The sequence below is a fragment of the Narcine bancroftii genome, chromosome 1 (assembly GCF_036971445.1).
Source record: "Narcine bancroftii isolate sNarBan1 chromosome 1, sNarBan1.hap1, whole genome shotgun sequence".
Taxonomy (NCBI): Eukaryota; Metazoa; Chordata; class Chondrichthyes; order Torpediniformes; family Narcinidae; genus Narcine; species Narcine bancroftii.
Genome location: NC_091469.1, coordinates 493,785,081 through 493,798,650, shown reverse-complemented (window position 1 = coordinate 493,798,650; position 13,570 = coordinate 493,785,081). Strand labels below are relative to the sequence as shown.

The 13,570-nt window shown below is 46.8% G+C and overlaps 1 protein-coding gene across 1 annotated transcript in view; it reads right to left on the bottom strand.

The window, feature by feature from the left end:
- Positions 1-13,570, bottom strand: part of LOC138752014 (plectin-like) — a 168,924-nt gene that overhangs the window by 40,627 nt on the left and 114,727 nt on the right.

Here is a 13,570-nt window from a genome sequence, read left to right as displayed (position 1 = left end):
AAAACAGGATTAACAGAGGGGACTGAACTTTTGGTCAGAGAAGGCTCCCCGAGCACGAGAGAAGGGGACCAGTCCGCAAGTACGCAGGGGACCAGATCCACTGCCATCGGTTACACAGACTATCTACATTCCAATTTTATCCAAATCATTAATATCGACGAGGAACAACAGTGAACCCACGCCAACCCCAGCGACACTCCGGTGATCACAGGCCTCCAGTCGGAAGGCCGACCCTCACGTCCACCCTGTCCCTTCCCACCAAGCCAATTCTGAATCCGGTCAGGCATCTGACCCTGGGTCGCATGTGGCCAAACAAATGCTTTAAAAAGATGTTTCAGGACTTGCTGCTCTTTTATTCTACATCAGAACTTTTGATCTGTACTAAGTGAAGGGAGGGAAGTTTAGGAAGAGTGGTGGGGGCCTGGAATACCTTGCCAGGGATGGTGGTGGAGGCTGGAACATTGGGGGCATTTAAGAGACTCTTAGACAGGCACATGGATGGAAGAAAAGCAGAGGGTTACGGGGTGGGGAGGGGTTTTTGGGGTAGGTATATATATTTTGGCAACATCAAGGGCTGAAGGGCCTAGATTGTGCTGTAGTGGTCTATGTTCTATGTCCCAGTGAATGGAGACTTTGCCACTGTATCTGACAATATCTACCGGCGCTGTCACCTTGGACCATTGCATTCTGCTCACCTCATTACAGGAAGGATGCAGATGAGAGGGTGCAGAGGAGATTTACCAGGACATTGGCTGGATTGGAAAAGTAAATATATATGTATGCAATGGGTATAGAGAAGGTGGCCAGCCAGCACCCTTTTACCCAAGTACCAGAGGGCATGTTTCAGGAGGCGAAGACTTGTGCAATGGGGACATTCCAAAGACTCTTGGACAGGCACTTGAATGTAAGCAAAATAGAGTGATGGATGGTGTATGGATGATTTGGATTGATGTGGAGTCAGTTCACGTGGGTCCAGCACAACATCGTGGGCCAAAAGGCTTAAGCTGTAATGTTCTGTGTTCTGTCAGTCGAAGGTCTTCAGAGGGTGTTACTGGAGAACTTTCGTGTGAGGCAGTGCAGGCGGGAATCAGGAACCAAGAAAAGGAGTCGTCACATTGATCGGTGGGTGTCATGGGCCCCAAACAGTCACTGGGGGCTTGAGGGTCCAATACATAGAGACTGCTCAGGTTGATTAACAGAGCTGTTATTGTAGGTGACTGTGAATGCCTTGAGCAGAAGGAACCCAGGAGCAGAGGGAAGGGAGAAGTAGGAAGGGCTGAAAGAGGGTTGAGTCAGCTTTGGCCGACTGTAAGGGAGAATCCAGAAGTATTTTATAAGTATATTCAGAACAAAAAAGTCAGAAGTGTAAAAATCATAGGGTAGTGATCATAGGGTAGTGATCATGGGAGATTTTAACTTCCCACACATTGATTGGGATACCCATACGGTTAGAGGGCTGGATGGGCTGGAGTTCGTTAAATGTGTTCAGGATTGTTTTCTAAATCAGTTAGTAGAAGAACCGACTCGGGATGGTGTAATACTGGATCTCCTGTTAGGGAACGAGCTAGGTCAGGTAGCGGACATTAATGTTGGAGAACCAATTGGGTCTAGTGACCATAATTCTGTTAGTTTTGGGGTAGTTTTAAGGAAGAGCAAGGAGGGGCCTAAAGTTGAGGTTCTGAATTGGAAAAGAGCAAATTTCGTAGGAATAAGAAGGGATTTGGGGAGTATTGAGTGGGACAGGTTACTTTCAGGTAAGGATGTTAATGAAAAATGGAGGATATTCAAAAAAGAAATTTTGAGGGTACAGAGTAGATATGTCCCAGTGTGGATCAAAGGAAAGGCTGGAAGTCATAGGGAGGCTTGGTTTTCGAGGAATATTGGAAATTTGGTTAGGAGGAAAAGGGAGGTGTACAAGAGGTATAAAGAGCAAGGAGCTGAGAATTTGAAGGTGGACTACAAGGAGTGTAGAAGGAATCTTAAGAAAGAAATTAGAAAGGCCAAAAAAAGGCATGAAGAGGCTTTGGCTGACAGAGTAGAAATAAATCCAAAGGGTTTCTATAAGTAGATTAAAAGTAAAAGATTAGTGAGAGATAAAATTGGACCCCTTGTAGATAGCGAGGGTAGGCTGAGTGAGAAGTCTGAGGAAATGGGGGAAATTTTTGAATGATTTCTTTGCCTCGGTATTCACTAGGGAAAAAAATGTTGAACCAGTTGAAGTAAAGAAAAATAGTGGGGAGGTCATGAAGCATATAAGGATAACCGAGGAGGTAGTGATGGCTGTGTTAAAAAAGATAAAGGTGGATAAATCTCCCGGACCGGACAAAATATTCCTGAGGACACTCAGGGAGGCTAGTGGACAGATAGTGGGGCCATTAACAGAGATATTTAGGATGTCACTGGCCACAGGGGTGGTACCAAAGGATTGGAAGGTGGCACATGTGGTTCCTCTGTTTAAGAAAGGGTCCAAATGCAAACCTGGGAATTATAGGCCTGTAAGTCTGACGTCTGTGGTGGGCAAGTTGATGGAAAGTGTTCTGAGGGATGCTATTTACAAATTTTTGGAGGTACAAGGATTGATAGGGAGTAATCAGTATGGTTTTGTCAGGGATAGATCATGCTTGGCAAACCTGATTGAGTTCTTCGAGGGGGTTACAAAAAAGGTTGATGAAGGGAAAGCTGTGGATGTTGTCTATTTGGACTTTAGTCAAGTTTTTGACAAAGTTCCCCACAGGAGGTTAGGAAAAAAGGTGGAGGCATTAGGTATAAATAAGGAGGTAGTGAAATGGATTCAGCAGTGGTTGGATGGGAGGTGTCAGAGAGTAGTGGTAGAAAATTGTTTGTCCAATTGGAGGCCGGTGACTAGTGGAGTTCCTCAGGGTTCGGTCCTAGGTCCACTATTATTTGTTATATATATTAACGATCTGGATGTAGGGGTAGAAAATTGGATAAGCAAGTTTGCGGATGACACAAAGATTGGTGGTGTTGTGGACAGTGAGGTAGATTACCGTAGATTAAAAGGTGATTTAGGAAGGCTGGAGGTGTGGGCTGAGAAATGGCTGATGGAATTTAATACAGATAAATGTGAGGTGCTACATTTTGGAAAGGCAAATCTAAATAGGTCATATACATTGAATGGTAGACAATTGGGGAGTGCAGAGCAACAAAGGGATTTAGGAGTTGTGGTAAATAGTACCCTCAAGGCTGATACTCAGGTAGATGGTGTGGTGAAGAAGGCATTTGGAATGTTGGCCTTCATAAATCGGAGTATTGAATTCAAGAGTAGGGAGGTTATGATGAAATTGTACAAGGCATTGGTGAGGCCAAATTTGGAGTACTGTGTACAGTTTTGGTCACCAAATTATAGGAAAGATATAAACAAAATAGAGAGAGTGCAGAGAAGGTTCATGAGAATGTTGACAGGATTTCAGGGTCTGAGTTACAGGGAAAGGTTGTGCAGACTGGGGCTTTTTTCTCTGGAGCGTAGAAGATTGAGAGGGGACTTGATAGAGGTGTTTAAGACTTTAAAAGGGACAGACAGAGTAAATGTGGATAGGCTTCTTCAATTAAGAGTGGGGGAGATTCAAACTAGAGGACATGGTTTAAGATTGAAGGGGGAAAATGATAAGGGGAACATGAGGGGAAATTTCTTTACGCAGAGGGTGGTGGGGATGTGGAATGAGCTTCCGACAGATGTGGTCGAGGCGGGATCATTGGTTACATTTAAGGAAAGACTGGATCGTTACATGGATAGGAGGGGACTAGAGGGGTATGGACCGGGTGCTGGTCAGTGGGACTAGGAGGGTGGGGATTTGCTACGGCATGGACTAGTAGGGCCGAACTGGCCTGTTCTGTGCTGTAAGTGGTTATATGTTAAGTGATAGAATAGGCCCTCAAAGATCGGGACGGGTGTCTGTGTAGAGTTCGAGGAGATGGGGTAAATATGAAATGAATATTTTGTGAACGCATTTACCGTGGCCAGGGTAAGTGGGAGGGGAGGGAAGAAACTGAAGGCAGCCCAGGACATATCTGCATCAATAGTGGAGAGGGGCGAGCAGTGTTCCAAAGGGGGTAAATGTCCAGGTCCAGAACATAGTTGGAAGGCAGGAAGGAAATTGTTGGGACTTTGACAGACATTTTTAACTTATTGCTGAGGACAGGAGAAGTTTTGGAGGATGGCAAATGCAGTGGGGTACAAGGAGAATTTCGGATGACATCGGCTGATAGGGAAACTGCTGGAGAGGATAGACCTGGTCAGTATTGAAATGCCAGGGGAAGATGAAGGAGAGCCAACATGGGTTTGTGCGTGGGAACTCGCGTGCCATCAATGTTTTGAGATGACAAAGAGGGAGGAGAAAGGCAAAGCAATTGGTATTATTTGTAATAATATGGTCTCATGTGGTATGAGGCACATGGGATAGGAGGGCAACTCAGGATGGGAGTCAGAGAGCAGGGGTAGAGGGTCGTGGTTCAGACTGAAGGACTGTGGCCAGTGGAGTGCCTCAGGGTTCGATGGCAAGATCTTTTCTTTTTGTAATGCACATCAAATGCTTGTGGGAAGGTAAATTTGCTGATGACATGAACATGTGCTGCAATTGAAAGGGACGGTTACCTTGGTGTGCAGTGGGATCTGGACCAGATGGAGAGCACGCCTACAGAATGGAAGATGCAGCTCAACTCGGGGAAGTGCGAGGCGCTGCATTTGGGAAAAAGGACAATGGGCAGGACTTGCTCTGTTAACGGCAGAGCCCTAATGGGTGTTATGGAGCAGAGGGACCTGGTGGTGAAGGTACAGAGCTGTTTAAACATTACAGCACAGCTAGAGAGTAGCGAAGAGAGAATTTGAGACACTTGCCTTCATCAGTTGGGGCATTGAACACAAGTGCTGGGATGTCATGTTGAAGTTATATAGGACATTGGTGAGGCCGGGCCTGGCTTATTGTGTGTGGTCTTGGTCATTGAGCTATAGGAAGGATATTATAACATTGGAAAGGGTAACGAAGAGGTGTGCAATGACCTCAGGCCCAAAATGTCAGCAATATAACTTTGTCTCTGATAGACGATGAGTGTCTGCCGACTGAGTTCCTCCAGCATTTCAGTGTGTTTTTGCTCGGATTAGGCAAGTTGAGTTAGGTTGGTATAGAAGGTTAGGATACACAGGATGGGAGGTCAACTAGCCAACTGGATAAAAGAATCCTGTTTCAGTGTTACGGTGTACAGGGCAGTTTTAAGGCAGGAGAACCACTTCCACGGAGTGTCTCAGGGTTTGGTACCTGGACTCTTGCTTTTAGTCAGATACATAAATGATTTGAACAAGAACATTTGTTGATGATTGACACGTACAAAATGTACCCAACAGATGAATAGATGTAATAAGGTGGAGTAGTGGATGGGTTCCAGACAAGCTTTTGATTAAGTTCCCCATGCAAGGTGGATCTGGACCAGATGGAGAGCGGGCCCACGGAGTGGAAGATACAGTTCAACTCAGCAAAATGTGAGACGCTGCATTTGGGTAAATCAAACCAGGGCAGGACATGGTCCATTAACAGCAGAGCCCTAAAGGGCAGAGGGACCTGGAGGTGAAGGTCTGGAGTTCTTTAAAGATGTCAACATAGGCAGATAGGGTCGTGAAGAGAGTGTTTAGGACACTTGCCTTCATCAGTCGGGGCACTGAACAGAAGCACTGGGTCCTCATGTTGAAATTATACAAGACGTTGGTGAGGACACACTTGGAATATTGTGGACCTTTTGTTTGCCTCGGTATAGGAAGGATATTACAAAGTTGGAAAGGTAACAAAAAGAAGAGGTTAACAGATTTGTTATAGCCAGGATTAGTGAAGTTGAGACTGGAAAAACTTGGCCTGCATTCCATAGAGCAAAGGAAGTTGAGAGGAGGTCTTATTGAGGTCCACAGGGGTTGGGGTTGGGGCCATTTCTTTATATGTTGTACATTAATGATTTGGATCCTGGACTGAGTGGCTTTGTGGCCAAGTTTGCAGATGGTACGAAGGGAGGTGGAGGAGCAGGTCATGTTGAGGAAACACGGAGGCTGCAGAAGGACGTGGACGGATGAGGAGAATGGGCAGAGATGTGGTGAATGAAATACAATGTCGGAAAGTGGACGGTCGTGCACTTGGGTAGAAAAATAAATGGGCAGAATATTTTCTATAAGGGAGAAAGTTGAAAATCACCAGATGCAAAGGGACCTGGGATTCCTCGTGCAGGAGCCTGAAGGGAAGCTTACAGTTGAGTCGGTGGTGAAGAAGGTAAATGCACTGTTGGCGTTCTCTTCTAGAGGAATAGAATCTCAGAGCAGGGATGAGATGTTGGGGGTTTATAAGGCCCTGGTGAGGCCTCACGTGGAGATTGTGAGCAGTTTTGGGCTCCTCATTTAAGAAAGGATGTGCTGATGTTGGAGAAGGTTCAGAGGAGGTTCACAAGGATAAATTTTTAATTTTTACTCAAATTTAGACATACAGCACAGTAACAGGCCATTTCAGCCCATGAGCTCGTGCCGCCCAATTTACATCCCATTAACCTACACCCCCCAGGATGTTTCAAACAGTGGGAGGTAACTGGAGGCTCCGGGGAAAACCCACGCAGCCACATACAAACTCTTTACAGACAGCGTCCTAATCGCCGGTCCTAATCGCTGGCACTGTAACAGCATTGCGTTAACTGCTATGCTAACCGTGTCACTCTTGGAACAATTCCAGAAATGAAAGGGTTATCTACGAGAGGTGTTTGACGGCTCTTGGCCTGATCTCATTTTGAATGTTGAAAGGCATGGACAGAGTAGATGTAGAAAGGATGTTCCCCACGGTGGGAGAGTCTGGGACAAGAGGGTACAACTTCAGGATTGAAGGACATCCATTTAGAACAGAGATGTGTCAGAATTCCTTCAGCCAGAGGGTGGTGAAACTGTGGAATTTGTTGCCACAGGTAGTTGTGGAGGCCAGGTCATTGGGTGTATTTAAGGCAGAGATTGGCAGGTTCTTCACTAGCCAGGACATCAGAGATTCTGGGGAGAAGGCCGGGCAGTGGGGCTGAGTGGGGAAATGGGTCAGCTCATGATTAAATGTGGGGCAGACTCGATGGGCTGAATGGCCTATTTCTGCTCCTAATTCTTGTGGTCTTATAAAACCACAAGGGGCATAAATAATGTGTAGAGTTACAGTCTGTTTCCGAGAGAGGGAGGATCTCAGACGAGAGGGCAAAAGTATGAGGTGAGGGGGAGGGTGGGTTTTGGAAGGGAGATGATGGGACAGTTCTTCACTCGGGGGGGGGGGGGGCTTGGGCTTGGCATATGGAACGTGCTGCCAGACACAGTGGTGGAGGCAGGTAGGTCAGCCTGCTTGATGAAACAATTGGATCAGTCCATGGATGGAAGGGGATTATTGGAAGAACAAGCTCCCAGCTGAAGTGGTGAATCTGGACTCATTTCACATTCAGTGATAATTTGGACAGGTACATGGATGGCAGGGGCATGGACTGGGTGCAGGTCAGTGAGATCAGGCAAAAAAAAGGTTCAGCACAGACTAGAGGGGCTGAAGGGGCTGTTTCTGTGCTGAGGTAGATGAGTGTGTGGCTGTATAGTTGGTGCAGGGGGCAGGGATTCAATATCCTGTAGATAGGTTTGCTACAGCTGTTGGGGGGCGGGGGGGCAGAGGGTGTTTAAACTCATTTGGCAGGGCAGTGGGAGCCAGAATGAGAGGGCAGAGAACAGAGGTGGAAACGCTGATGTTGTCAGGAAGGACAAGCCGTGCAGTCAGTGGAAGGGTTGGGATCTCTTCACTTCGACGTAAAGAAGCTCTGGGAATAAAGAAGACCAGCTGAAAGCATGGACCATCTTTGGCCATACGTTTTCCCGTGTCTGCGTGGGTTTTTACCAGGCGTTCCAGTTTCCTCCCACTGTTCAAAACATACTGGGGTGTAGGTTAATGGAGGGTAAATTGGGCTCCACGGACACGTGGGATGAAATGGCCTGTTACAATGCTGTATGTTTAAATAAATAAATAAGAGACTGGGTTGTGGCAAGGACAGAACTGGCTGATGCAGGTTCTGGGTTTAGATACATCAGAAGGGATAGGAAAGGGGGGCCAAAGAGAGGGGGGGGGAGCAGTATTACTAATCAGGGATAGTATCACAGCTGTAGAAGGAGAAAGGAGGGAATGTGCCTGGAGGCTAGGGAGGTCATCAATTAATAATTTGCTTCAGTGGTAACCTTAGTGAATGTAAGGTCAGAATAGGTCAAGTTCAAGTGCTGGAACATGTCGAGGTTAAGAAAGAAAGTGGTGGATCTTCTTAAAAACATTTGGGTCAACAAGTCCCTAAGAGCAGATGAGACACACCCAGGTCACCACAGGAATCGAGGGATGAGATCGCTGGGGTGACAGCAACGATCTTTGTATCCTCCCTGGCCACAGGAGGTATTGGAGAACGGCAAATGTCACCCTTTGTTTCGAATACATGACAGGGAGAATCCTGGGAATTCGAGATCAGGTGAGTCTTGCGTCAGTGGTGGGCAAACTATAGGAGAGGCTTAGGGGCAGGATTTACATGCATTTAGAGAAGCACTGTCTTCTCGGAGTAGTCAGCATGGCTGTGAGGGTCAGGTCAGGCCTCACAGAAACTGAAGAAGGTCGGTTGGTAGATGTGGTGTACATCAATTGTAAGTCATTTCACAAGGTCCTCCATGGTAGACATTCAGAAAGTCATGAGGCCTGGGATCCTTGGCTCTGTCATTTCAGAACTGGCTTGCCTGCAGAGAGCAGATGAGTGTAATAAGTGGAACTTTTTCTCCATGGAGGGCGGTGACTTGTCGAGTTCCACGGGGATCTGTTTTGCTCTTGGTAATTTTTATAAATGACCTGGATGAAGAGGTGGAAAGATGGGTCATTAAGTTTGTGGATGATATGAAAGTTGGAGGAGTTGTGGATGGTGCTGTAGGTTGTCAAAGGTTACCACAGGATATAGACAGGATGCAGAGCTGGATGGAGAACCGATAGAAGGAGTTCAATCCAAATAAGTGTGAGGTGATGCATTCTGGAAGGCAAAACATGAGGGTGGAACGTGGCTAATGGCAGGGTTCTGAACAGTGAGGGGCCTTGGGGGCCAGGTCCGTAGATCCCTCAAGGTTGCTGTGCAGGTTGATAGGGTGGTTAAGAAAGTTTATGGGATGCTGGCCTTCATTAGTCGGGAAATTGAGTTGAAGAGCCATGAAGTCATGTTGCAGCTTGTTAAATTCTGGTGAGACCACACTTAGAGGATTGGGTTCAGTTCTGGTCACTGCATTGCAGGAAAGATGTGGAGAGGGGGCAGAGATTTACCAAGATGTTGGCTGGATGAGAGAATGTGTCTTATAGTGCCAAGTTAACAGAGCTTGGGCTTTTCTCCAGAATGATGAAAGATGAAAGGAGACTTAATAAAGGTCTACAAGATTATGAGAGGCATAGATAGGGTGGACAGACAGCGCCTGTCTCCAGGGGCAAGAGTGATTGCGGATTGCAGATCAGAGGTTCTGTGAACAAGATACAGACTTCCGGATGGAATGTTGCCTCCCAGGTGCCATGGTCAGGGACGACTCAGATCAAGCCCACAGCACTCTGAAGGGGAGGGTGAGCAGCCAGATGTGGTGATCCAAGCTGGTACCAATGGCAGAAAAGTGGCAGGTTGAGTTCAATCCAGGTAAGTGTGAGGTGATGCATTTTGGAAGGACAAGCCAGAAGGCTGAGTACAGGGGTAATGGTCGATTACTTAAGAGTGTGGATGTACAGAGGGACCTTGGGGTCCAAATCCATACATCCCTCAAGGTCACCACACAGGTTGATAGGATAGTTAAGAAGGTCTATGGGATGCTGGGCTTCATTAATAGGGGGATTGAGTTCAGCAGGAGAGAGGTCATGTGGCAACTCCACAAATCTCTGGTGAGACCACATTTAGAGTATTGTGTTCAGTTCTGGTCACCTCATTACAGGAAGGATGTGGCAACTATGGAGAGGGGGCAGAAGAGATTTACCAGAATGTTGCCTGGATTGTGAAACAAGTCTTATGAGGCAAGGTTAACAGTGCTGGGACTTTTCTCTTTGGAGCGTAGAAGGATGAGAGGAGACTTCATAGATTGGTTGGTGAAAGTGTTGGATTCCCATTGATGGAAGTAAGTGTTGGATTCTCATTGGTGGAGGTGAATGTGTTGGATTCCCATTGGAAGAGGTGAGAGTATACAATTCCCATTGGGAGATGGGAGTGAGCACTGAGTGAGAGAGGTTTTGGAGTGGCATCCCAGAGAAAGGGTGAGACACCAGTGGGTTCTGGAAGACTCATTCCCACTGGAAGGAGCAAAACACAACTGGTGGAGGAGCTCACTGGGTCAAGCAGCACCAAGGAGAGAAAAGGAATGGTTGACATTTCAGGGCAGAACCTTCATCAAGACTACATGCTCCAGATTCCCATGAGTGCCCACTGAAGGAATAGTAGCAATACATCACATTGACAGAAAGCATCTGATGTGGGGTGGATCAGAAATACAACACTCAACAGAACAAGATGGAGGAAGGGGAGTGGAATATTCAGGCCACGAACATTCAGGCAATCCTGGAACAGGCAGACCATCGCCAAGTGCAGTCAGTGCACCACAATCCACCAACCTGCACCACAATCCACCAACCTGCCAGTCACCTTCCATTCAATGCTCCTCCCCATTTGTTGTAGCATCTAGTCCCAGGGAAGTTCTTTCCCATTCTCATCCAGACTAATGTCTTCAGGAGCTGGCTATTTCAGCATTTCTCACTGTATATCAGTTGTCAGGTAGTGGAAGATCATTTCACCAAAAGGCCATGTCACGTCCTGTGTGGAGCTCACATAAACCGCCCGGATCCCAGGCTCCTGTACTTGGGGACACACCCCCGGGAAGGCAAGCAAAACAAAAACCTTCTTCACCTTCCTGTCGACAAGAGGTGCCAACTTTAGGGAATTGTACAAATGTACTCCTAAACTTCTACAGAGCCCTATCCTGGTCTGATTGTTCCACTTCTAGATACGGATCCCATCACCACCACCCTCCTGGAGGCCAGTCCATGGTCTTGACTCCTCCGGGACATCATCCCAGGACTCCCCGGCTCCAGAAGATGACCCCAGTGCTGCTCCACTCCTCGTTTCCAGAATCCCGGGCCAACTTTCTCCCGGACACCCAGAGATCCCATAAGTCATAGGAGCAGAAACAGGCTATTCAGCCCATCGAGTCTGCCTGCCCATTTAATCATGAGCTGATCCATTTTCCCTCTCAGTCCCACTGCCTGACCTTCTCCCCATAACCTTTGATGTCCTGGCTAATCAAGAACCGATCAATCTCTGCCTGAAATATACCCAAATGACCTGGCCTCCACAATTGCCCATGGCAACAAATTCCACAGATTCACCACCCTCTAGCTGAAGAAATTCCAACACATCTCTGTTCTAAGTGAATGTCCTTCAATCCTGAAGTTGTGCCCTCTTGTCCTGGACTCTCCCACCACATCTACTCTGTCCATGGTTTTCAACATTTAAAATGTTTCATTGAGATCCCTTTTGATATTCGTAAATTCCAACGAGTTCAGGCCAAGACCTGTCAAATGTTCCTCATATGATAACTCTTTCATTCCTAGAATCATCCTTATGAACCTCCTCTGAACCCTCTCCAAAGTCAGCACATCCTTTCTTAAACGAGGAGCCCAAAACTGCTCACAATCTCCATGTGAGGCCTCACCAGGGCCTTATAAACCCCCAACATCACATCCCTGCTCTTAGATTCAACTCCTCTGGAAATAAACACCAGCATTACATTTGCCTCCTTCACCATTTGGTATTCTCTGTATTTACAGATTCCTCTGTTCTACCCTACTCCTCAGTCCCCGACCATTTACCGTGTACATCCTTTCTTGGTTTGTCCTTCCAAAATGTAACACTGGTCTGCATTAAATTCCATCGGCCATTTTCCAGCCCATTTTTCCAGCTGGTCCAGATCCCTCTGCAAACTTTGAAAACCTTCTTCACTGTCCACAATCCAATTGACCACATTATCATCCAGATCATTGATATAGACAACAAACAACAATGGTTCTTTGAAGAATTCCAATAGGTTTGTGAAGCAAGATTTTCCCTTAAGGAAACCATGTTGGCTTTGGCCAACATCCTTGATAATCGACTCCAACATCTTCCCAACCACTGACGTCAGGCTAACCGGTCAAGAATTTCCTTTCTGCTGCCTCCCTTCTTGAACAGTGGGATGACATTTGTGATTTTCCACTCCTCCGGGACCATGCCAGAATCTAACAATTCCTTAAAGATCATTCCCAATGCCTCCACAATTTCTACTGCTACTTCTTTCAGAACCCAACAGTACAATCCATCTGGTCCAGGAGACTTATCTCACCCTTAGACTATTCAGTTTTCTGAGCACCTTCTCCTTTGAAATATTAACTGCACTCACTTCCCTTCCCTGACACCTTTGGCCACCTGGAACATAGCGAGTGTCCTCCACAGTGAAGTCTGATGGATAATACTCATTTACTCCCGTCTCCTTGTCTCCCATTATTATTTCTCGTGGTCCTACATCCACTCTCACCTCCCTTTTCCTCTTCTTGGACTGGATGTGAAGAAGCTTTTTGTTTCCGTTTTGATTTTATTTGCTGCCTCCTTTCATTCTTCGTCATCTCCCTCCTTCTGAGTTTTTTAGTTTCCTTCTGTAAGTTTTTTAAAACTTTCAAGTCCTTCACCTCCCACTCATTTCTGGTTCCTTGTCTGCCCTCTCTTTTGCTTTCACTTTGGCTTTGACCTCCCCCCTCAGCCACCGTGGTGACATTTTTCCATTGAATATTCCCCCTTTTTTGGGACGTATTTATCCAGAACCTTCCCCATTTCTCACAGAAACTCCATCCATTGCTATTCTGCCCCCTTCCCTAACAGGGCCCCCATCCAATTTACTTTGGCCAGTTCCTCTCTCGTGCCACTGGAATTCCCTTCACTCCACTGAAACACCAACACATCCGACTTTAGTTTCTCCATGTTGAATCCTAAATTGAATTCGATCATTGTGACCACAGCCCCTCGTGGTTCCTTTATCTAAGCTCTCTCATCACCTTGGATGTATTACACAGAACCCAGTCCAGAACAGTCGATCCCCGCATAGGCTCAACAGCAGCTGCTCTAAAGAGCCATCTCCTTTGCTTCCTTCAAATGGTCTCTCTTTAAATCCAGTCCCAACCTGGTTTTCCTGATCTAATTTCATCCCTGGATTACCCGACAACTGGACACCAGAGAGTTTACCCCACTCCTGGACATCAGATCCCTGGACCATCATTCTCCTGGACACAAGATCCTCAGTTTATCCCACTCCTGGACACCAGATCCCTGACTACCCTACCTCCTGGGCAGCAGATCCCTGAACTACCCTACTCCTGGACAATGGATACCCAGTTTACCGCATTCCTGGACATCAGATCACCAGTTTACCCACTTATGGGAACCAGATTCCTGAACGACCCCACTCCTGTTCACCAGATCCCCAGGGTACCTCAGTCATGGGCACCAGATC